Raw genomic sequence first — 10,352 nt, 5'->3', positions numbered from 1 at the left:
ACTCCGCTTGGCTTGTGCCCCCTAGCTCGCCCCTTCCTGCTGGTCGTGCCAGTGCCGGTGACGCTACTTGTTCTCCACTGAACCCTGGGGTTGAGGAGCTGCCATGCCACTCTACTCACTGCCTTGGCCCTCCAGAGCCAACCTCTCACATTGTCCTTCCATAGCCTCAGCCTTCCTCCTGTCCTGCAGAGCCCCTCTGATCCTGCTACTTCATATTCTCCATTAAGAACATAGGAATGGCCACACTGAGGCAAACTAAAGGTCCATCTACCTGGTATCATGTTTGCCGACAGTGACCGATACAATACCACATACCCCAGAGGGAGGGAACACAACAGGTAATCCTCACGGGATCCCTCTCCTGTCACCCATTTCCAGACAAAAATGGCTAGGGACACCATTCCTACCAGTCCTGGCTTATAGCTATTGATGGACCTAACCTCCATGAATCTATCTAGCTCTTTTTTGAACCCTATTAAAATCCTAGCCTTCACCACATCCTCTGGCAAGGAGTTCCACAGGTTGACTGTGCGCTGAGTGAAGAAAAACTTCCTTTTGTTTGTTTTAAACCAGCTCCCTATTAATTTCATTTGGTGACCCCTACTTCTTATATTGTGGGAATAAGTAAATATAAACAGCATTCTCTGCTGCTGTCCATTCCATCCCTACACATCCTCCTCTCTCCCCCCACAGTCCCATCTCCCATTCCCAAACTCCATCCTGCTCCTTTCCACAGTTTCCTACAGCAGTTTAGCTTCCCTTCCATTGCAAACATTGGACATCATTATTAGGGGTAGCCACACCTTCTTGTGCAAAGTCTGTAGGAAATTGCTGGCCATCTTGACTGAGGCTTCAGTCCTATTGAAACTGATGGAGGATGGCAATCCTTTGGAACAGGGCAAAAAATTATGAGAAATCTTTTCTGAAGGAGGTTAAAAACACAGAAAAACATAAGGCTCACAATAAAATCATGGGAGGCATTCACAACTAAGGGCTACGTCTAGACTGGCATGATTTTCCGGAAATGCTTTTAACAGAAAAGTTTTCCGTTAAAAGCATTTTCAGAAAAGAGCATCTAGATTGGCACGGACGCTTTTCTGCAAAAGCACTTTTTGCGGAAAAGCGTCCGTGGCTAATCTAGACGCCCTTTTGCGCAAAAAAAGCCCTGATCGCCATTTTCGCGATCGGGGCTTTTTTGCGCAAAACAAATCTCAGCTGTCTACACTGAGTTTTGCGCAAAAGGGACTTATGCCCGAACAGGAGCAGCATAGTATTTCCGCAAAAAGCACTGATTTCTTACAGTAGGAAGTCAGTGCTTTTGCGGAAATTCAAGCGGCCAGTGTAGACAGCTGGCAAGTTTTTCCGGAAAAGCGGCAGGGGCAGCACAGTGAACCCTGTGATTTAGCTAGGAGCCCTGGGGAAGGAGGATCAGGCAGCACCAGGAGTACTGCGGCAAGGGGGCCTGCAGCACAGCTGGGAATTCTGGGGCTGAAGGGTCCAGCCAGACCTGGCAGCACAGCTGGTTGAAGGCAGAGGTGGCAGGCTGGGGCCAGAAGCAGAGCTGGCGGGTGCTTGGGAGGCCAGTGACAGGGGATCTCCCCTGGTCCGGCAAATTCCCTTGTTCGGGACCAGTCAGGTCCCAAGTATGCTGGGCCACACTGATCCAACTTGTACAATTTAGATGTTAATAGTATTCTGAGAAACAGCCAGTAGATGGTGCTCTAGCACTATGCCGACACAGTTCCATTTTAAAAATTAATTTCTCGGTATAATTTTACGTTTAATCTTGAACCACAAGAATTGTTTCTTAATGTGAAGCCCTTATTAACTGATAATAGTTCCAACAATATGAAGTTATTGACAAGCTACGATTATTTGCAAATACCTTCTGTAGTGTATTAATATTGGGGTGTAATAAAGGCACATAGGTTTCAGTTGTGGCTGGTCTTACGCAGTGTATGAGAGTAGGAACACAAGGCGACCCCTTTCCATAATATGCTTGGGCAAAGGGGACGTCATAATGTGAGTCTTCATGATACACAAGGCCCCTAGGTGGTGGTGACTAGAATGCCAGTCTTTGCCCTTTATGTCTGCGTTACTCATAACTTGGGGTGGGGCATCTTTGCAGCACCTCATCACTGCAGGCCCTGACAATGTAATTGTTTTGGATGCTTTCTGGTTATAATTCTTTTTATCGTATGTCTGTTGGACTGTTTCTGTGACCAGCAACCCTTTGTAACAAGTTGGAGTATCTATGGAGAATGAGAAATGAAGCATGGTACATTGTTAGCAGTACTCCAGGCCTCTGTTCTTGCTAAGGAAGAAACACAAAGCAAAAATCCCTCATATGTACAACACACCCAAGAGAGGTTATGAAAGCTCTCTGGGACCACAAAGTTCACCATTCTAAATGAAATGCCAATTCAGCAACAGTGATAGATATAAAAACTGAAACCCAAATGAATTATTTTCCTTCAAATTGTGGATATCTGTCCCGTAGCCCATAACTGCGTTTGCTTTCTCAGAACATGCAGCCTTGTCTTTCTCATGCCAGGAGAAGGACATGAAAATGCTGTTTCTGGTTAGAGAAGGACTTTTACAATGGGGCAAACTTCATAAAGAACACTGGTCCAGAAATTATTTCACTTTGTTAGTCTTTGCATAGGTGTCTTATTCTGGTTGCATATATGTTTGAATCAGAGCACTCTCCCACACAGCCCTGCTTCTCCCACAGTGAAGTCATCATCCTAGAAATGATGGAAGGAGGTTCTGCAATCACACCTTCAGAATACTGGCTTCTCAGAAAAGAAACTTTGCCCTAGACTTACTTGCATATGGTCCCAGAATGCTCTTCTACAGTTGCTTCACCCTAGTGGTAGGTAATAGGAAATCTGTTTCCCAGACCTCCTTTGCAAGGGTAACATGAGGCTCAATTAGATCACATTTGTAAAATGTTTTGAGATCCTCAGATGAAATCACAATTAGTAAAAGTGTCAAGGGACATTATTAAATATGCTGAATTAATCACAGGTGCATTTTAAGTCCTTTCATTATTATTCCATCAGCCATCTTGCATTGCACATCCTAATTAATAAATAGACAAGCCTAATTAAAACTGATTGAAAAAAAGGTCTGGTCCTCAATCAGTAAATCTTGTATGGAAATGATGTTTCAGTTCTGCTGTTTGTCAACATATGGCCTGTTCCTGCAAACACCTACACCAGAGGTATGTTTGGTCCCATTGGGTCTTGTAGGATTAAGCCTGGGAGAGTTTACAGAATCAGATCCAGATCATAAAACTCTTGAGGCTGGGACCATGGTTTTTTTTTTCTCAGTTATACTATTCTGGGCACACTACTAGAACATAACGGATACAAAACAACGAAAGTGACTGAAATCTTAAAGATTTCCTATAAGGCAGACTTTTTCCCTCAGTTGATTTTCATCAGAGGATTATATTAAATGTATATCTTAAAAACATCTTCACATGAAGAACTGATGTGTTTGCTGGGCATTTATTCTTGACAAAACAGTTCCCCAATGCTATTAAATTAAGAAAATATATATTTGAAGTCAAAAGATGGTAATGATTTTGTAAGAGGCAGCTATCAAACTGCTAACTTGGAGTTCAATCCAACTCTTTCTTAAATCAATGGGAGTATTTTGGAAATAATTATGTGTATAGGTCAAACTACAGATTGTCAATTTTGGCTGATTGTGTAAATTGGAAGCTGTTCTTCTATAATATGTAGCATCTTAGAACTATCACAATTTGTACTTCCCAGGATATTTGGTTGAAGTGTAGACATAATTTATATTATACAACTGTAAATAGTATGGTAAGTGAGCAGGAGAACAATTATTATCTTGAATGAGAACATGCTGTATTTTAGAATGGCACCTCAGACACTAAGAGGGTGCAGAGAGTTGGCATCAACCTGGTTTATTGTGCATTAGTCACAAGGCAGAAAGGGAAAGTGATATATGACCTTATATAGTATATATAACCCCCAAAAAAAGATCACTTCCAATCTCAAGAATCCCATAGAGGATAGTATGACAAATGTTTGTTTGAAGAACATGCTAGTCCCAACAAAGTTCCATTATGCCTGGAAAGGAAATGAGCTGAATCTGAACTCAACATTGCAGGCAATCAATAATAGGAAATACAAAAGACACATCAATATTGAGGAATTAGTAGACGACCATAATAAATATTTTTTTTATAAAAAACTAATCTTTGGGCCAAAGTAATAGAATCATAGAACACTAGAACTGGAAGAGACTTCAGGAGGTCATCGAATCCAGTCTCCTGCTCTCATAGCAGGACCAACCACCATCTACATCATCCCTGACAGATGTCTGTCTAACCTGGTCTTAAATATCTCCAGTGAGGGAGATTTCACAACTTGCATAGGCAATTTATTCCAGTGCATTATCACCCTGACAAAGTTTTTCCTCATGTCCAACTAAACCTCACTTGTTGCAACTTAAGCCCATTGCTTCTTGTCCTATAATCAGAGGTTAATAATAATAATTTTTCTCCCTCCTCGTTGTAACATCCTTTTAGGTACTTAAAAGCTGCTATCATGTCCTCTCTCAGTCTTCCCTTTTCTAAACTAAACAAACCCAATCCTTTCAGTCTTCCCTCTTACGTCATGTTTTCTAGATCTGTAATCATTTTTATTGCTCTTCTATGGGCCTTCTCCAATTTCTCCACATCTTTCCTGAAATGTCATGCCCAGAACTGGACATTATACTCCAGTTGAGGCCTAATCAGCGCAGAGTATATGGGAAGAATGACTTCTCATGTCTTGTTCACGACACTCCTGTTAATGCATCCCACAATGATGTTTGCTTTTTTTGCAGTAGTATCACACTGTTGACTCATATTTAGCTTGTGGTCCATTATGACCCCTAGATCCCATTCTGCAGTACTCCTTCCTACATAGTCACTTCCCATTTTGTATGTGTGAAACTGATTGTTCCTCCCTAAGTGTGGAGTACTTTGCATTTGGCCTTATTGAACTTCATCCTATTTACCACAGACTATTTCTCTAGTTTGTTCAGATCATTTTGAACTATGACTATATCCGCTAAAGCACTTGCAACCCCTCTCATCTTGGTATCATCTACAAATTTTATAAGCTTACTCCCTAAGCCATTCTCTAAATTATCTATGAAGATATTGAACACAATTGGTCCGAAAACTGATCCCTGTGGAACCCCACTTGCTATGGCCTTCCAGCTATGGCCTGCAAACCATTGATAACTACCCTTTGAGAATGGTTATCCAACCAGCTATGCACCCACCTTATAGTAGCCTTATCTACATTGTATTTCCCTCACTTATTGACAAGAAAGTTGTGCAAGACTGTATCAAATGCTTTAATAAAGTCCAGGTATACCATGTCTACTACTTCCTCCTTATACACAAGCCTTATTATCCTATCAAAGAAAGCTATCAGGTTGGTTTGATAGGATTTGTTCTTGACAAATCCATGCTGACTGTTACTTGTTATCTTATTATCTTCCGGATGTTTGCAGAAGCATTCCTCAATTATATGCTCCATTATCTTTCCTGGCAGTTAGAACAAAACATTATTACATAACCCTAATGCTAGGATTAGAAAACATGGAACAAAACTTTTTCTACTTACATCAGGCTATATCAAACCCTTTGTCAGCACGGTTATTGGTGGGCATAGGAGAAGAGAGGAAAAAGAATTTCCATTTGGCTCTGTATAGAATTACTCTGTGACAGGAAGCCCATCCTATGCTGTTTGGTTTTGCTGCAGGTTAATGTTGGCTATATGAAAGAAAACTGCTGAATGATCTTCAAACAATTTTTAATATGGTCTTAATTTTTTTGTACCATTTTGAACGTCACACAGCAATAGTGTTAACTGGAGCTGGAGCAGAAGACCATAAAAATAATACTCTAAAGATACAAGTCTGTTCTTCAGAGAAGCAAAAGAGACTAGAATTTAGGATTCAGTTTCTAAGGCCATGTCTACATTACTAAGATTATAGTGACATAGCTATACTAGTATAGGCACAGCCTATGCTCATAGGAGTTTTTCTGTTGGCCTAGGAACACCACTTTCCTGAATGACATTAGTTATATTTACATAAGCCGGGGTAGGCAAATTCAAACACACAGGTTCAAACTCAATGGAATTTCACAGTTTGGACGTGCACTGAATTAACCCACAACTTAAATCATGATGCTGTTTTACATTTTCCTGGCTTTCTTTGATGTTAACTTTGTTGAAACGATTTAGTGCTTACCACCATTGGACTTTTTTAGCTAATGTTTCTGGCATTGCTTTTCTGTTCAATTAGGGTATGTCTAGAACACATGCCTCTGCCGACAGAGGCATGTAAACTAGGCTACCTGACAGTCAAAGAAGACGGGATTTAAATATCCCCAGCTTCATTAAAATAAACATGGCCACCATGCTGTGCCAGCTCAACTGATCGTCGGCACAGCGTGCGAGTCAAGACGCGGCTCGGTCGACAGGGAAGACATTGTCGACTGCTCCTGTAAATCTGGTTTCATGAACAGGGCCGGATGGAGGCATAGGCGAGCCGGACAGCTGTCCAGGCCGCCAACTGATGGGGGGCGCCTGATGGCAGCTGTAAGGGGCACGCGGCGTCCCTTACAGCTGCCATCAGGTGCCACGCACCCGGCTCCCGCAGCACCAGCCCGCCCTCATCCCCTCAGCGCCGGCCAGCAATGCCCTTCCCCCCATGGCCGCGGGGCCCTACACGGCCCGGCATGTGTGCCAGCAGCAACAGCCATGCCAGACTGGGCCACGCTTGTGCCGTGCGTTCGAGGGGCGGGTCCCGGGCTGCACGCCAGTGGCTTTAGCCGGGCCGCGCATGCGCTGTGCGCCCTGGGGGCGGGCCCGCTCCCCATGGGTGGGCCCGCACATGCACCGTGCCCGGGGCGCCAGAATACCTCGGGCTGGCCCTGTTCATGAGGCATAAGGGAGCGGTCAACAAAGGCTTCCCCTGTTGTCCAATCTGCGTCTTGTCTCGCATGCTGTGCCGACGATCAGCTGAGCTGGCACAGCGCGGCGGCCATGTTATTTTAATGAAGCTGAGGATATTTAAATCCTGGCTTCTTTGACTGTGTTGGGTAGCCTAATTTTCATGCCTCTGTCGGCAGAGACATGTAGTCTAGACATACCCTTAGAGACTCCCAATTGTGTCTTTTGTGCAAATCTAAGGTGATCTTTTTTTTCAGGCAATCCCTAATGCAGGTAAATGCACTAAAATTCCTGTTTCATACTCATAGCAATATCAAATTGCTTGTCTGTTGCACAAGAAAACAGAATAGTTTGGCTTCCACACATGTATTTTAATGTCAGCTTATGAATTTTTGCCACAAACATGCTTTTACACCCACATCTTATAGACTTATTTTACAAGTCTTTTTTATGTATGGTATGGAGATCAGCAAACCCTAGCATTTGGCTGTGAAACTAGTTGGGAATATCACAGAGAAGTAGAACTTGAACTGCATTCCAGCAGCACAGAAAAAAACAGCTGGCAAAAGAAGACCAAGCTGTGTGTGCGTTTGTGAGGTAGTTATATGGCCCATTGTTTCTGATGCAATATTCCAGCTATCAAGCCAAGGACAGACAATTCGGAACACATCACTTTACTATGTACATATACTCAGGACTCAACAAACTATAGAATCTACTCGCCCGTGGTGAGTAGATTTCAGCCATGCACCCCATTTGCTGGTGGCATGCGCATGCGCAATGCGGCTCTTGCGCATGCGCAGTGTGGGGCTGACGAGCAGCTTTTGCCGCCATTTGTCAAGCCCTGCATATACTGATACACAAAGAAACTGTTATAAGACTGTAAAGGACGCAAATTCAAATATTCCAAAGTTAGAAAATGACAGAATTAAGGATACAGTTAGAAAATGACAGAATTAAGGATACAGTCTTGAACTACATTGTTATATAGTACTTTTTCCATGGGCTCCCTGCCTCATTCAGTGCATAGGATGAGACCTACTCTTGGGATGATTAAGGGTTGTGCTCTACAATAGGCCATTGTCCTCAGGAAGCCTGCTTAATTTGTTATAGAAGTTGGAAGGTGTGCATTGGATGAGGCAGGGCATTGCAGGAAGAGAAAGGATAGGAAAGAGAAAGAAAACTTTCTGGAGTATAGGTCCCATCGATGGCTATTAGCTAAGATGGTTAGGGATGCAAGCCATGTTCTGGGTGTCCCTAAACCTCTGACTGCCAGAGGCTGAGAATGGATGATGGGATGGATCACTCAATAATTGATCCTGTTCTGTTCATTCCCTCTGAAGCACCTGGCACCAGGCACTGTCGGAAGTCACATACTGGGCTAGATGGACCGTTGATCTGACCCAGTTTGGTCATGTTCTTCATATGATAGTTAAGACAGTTGAACTCTGCCCTGGAAAAGTGATTTCTATCCATGCCTCAGAAATTCCATCATGTGGCATCATACCAACACTTTATATCGGTCATCAGAAGTGTTGGAACCTTTAGAGCTATAGCATAATCCTCTGCATGTGAGCTAATGTACTAACTGCAGGAGAAGGTTCTCATGGACCAGCACTCAGTGGAGATGAGACAGCTGCTTTGTCAGTGGCTTTCATGAGTACTAACTGCCAGATAAGAAATGGTCTAACTTTGGAATTGCTAAATGAGATGATGAATCCCCTTGTCCACATGCAGACTGTGTATGCAAGAACTCTAATGGAGCTCAGAGCAATCAGTCATGAAACCACTATTGATACATTAGAAAGGGAATACAAAGAGAAGTTGAAGAAACTGGTATCAATTCAGAAATGTTTTTAAATGGGGACTTTTTCAAAAGAGTTAATAATATTGCATACTTAATAATATTGCCATCAGCGAAAATCCTAGTAACTGTTAAATTGGCTGGAGTTGATAATATCTAACACTAAAAATTACTGAAAATACCATATACTAATACACTACTATACCTCTGAGCAGTTCACCTGTGCATATAACGTGTGTGTGTTTGTGTATGTATTAGAACTGGTCTAAAAATAGGGGGCACATTTTTACATTTTCCCCAATTTTATTGAATTAGAAATGTCAAAATTTCTCTCTTCCCTCCAAAAAGTTGGCCAATACTGAAAGCACTGTGGATTCAAGAACTTAATAGGCTCCTATTAATTAATATCTTGGCCTTAACTGTTAAACATATCCCAATATGACTTTAATCAAGCCTTTGCTGCTAAGCCATATTAAAAGCAAGATAACAATAGGTTTATTCTTTTACCAAAAACTATTGCCAGGACAGAGTTTCACAAAATATCTCTTATGCTTTTAGAAAAATGACTTCCATCTACAGAAGGATCAGAAATCCCACTGCAATTATGGATAAGTCCATTTACTCTCAATACAAAGTACCTTTTTGCCTTTGAATGTCTCAAACCTATGTCAGTCCAAAGCAATTCCTGTTCATTTCCGTCAGCTTCACAGACTAAAAATTCAGATTGCCGGTGATGGCACTTGCAAACAAAGGTCTAAGGATCTGGGTGCTAAGAAGCAACATGAGTGTCAATGGCTGACACTATGGCTCCAGCATGGAGAAACGAAGCTACATATCAGGTTACATCTGGAGGACACAATTTAAATACAAGTTAACTAGTTAGTGGCTGCAGATGCTTTATGCAAGGGCAAAAGCAGAGTTAGTCACATTCTTTCCCCCTAACTGTGAGCCAAAGTGGGCAGTATCCATGTTTCTGCAAGGTGCACATCTTCCCCCTGCCTGGCAGCTCCTGGACAATCATATGAAGTATGTAGATCATGTGCTTCATTTCCAAACATTGTGAAAATGTTCATGCATACTTAAGGGTCCTGGAGGTCATTATTGTAATCCGTGCTTTACATGTGGAGAAACTGAGGTACAGAATATATATCCAGCCTTACCATAAGCAAGCACAAGTCCAACAAAAGTGAATGGAAGATGAATGTGATTATATCAGCACTGAATTTACCTCACAAAGATGTGAAATGATTTGCTTAAGGTAGTGGAGTGAGACTGTGGCAGAAACTGGTAGAAAGGAGAACTCCTGGACCCTAACTCAGAACTGCTCAGCTTTCTGAACAGTCAGACAGGAATGGATATTTTTATGTAGCTTCATTAGTTAGGCCCAGATTTCCATGCCCTTATTGGATACCCTGAACAGTATCTTACTCCAGGAGTAATCTCAGTGAAGTCAAAGGAAAAACTTCCAGTGACCAATGGAGTTTAGCTCAGATCCTGAATGAAGCAAGCCTCAGTATTACCATGCTAATGATGAAGGGAAACAACTGCTCACA

This window comes from Pelodiscus sinensis, chromosome 11, assembly GCF_049634645.1.
Source record: "Pelodiscus sinensis isolate JC-2024 chromosome 11, ASM4963464v1, whole genome shotgun sequence".
In the NCBI taxonomy this organism is placed as follows: domain Eukaryota; kingdom Metazoa; phylum Chordata; order Testudines; family Trionychidae; genus Pelodiscus; species Pelodiscus sinensis.
This window is presented reverse-complemented; position numbering follows the sequence as displayed.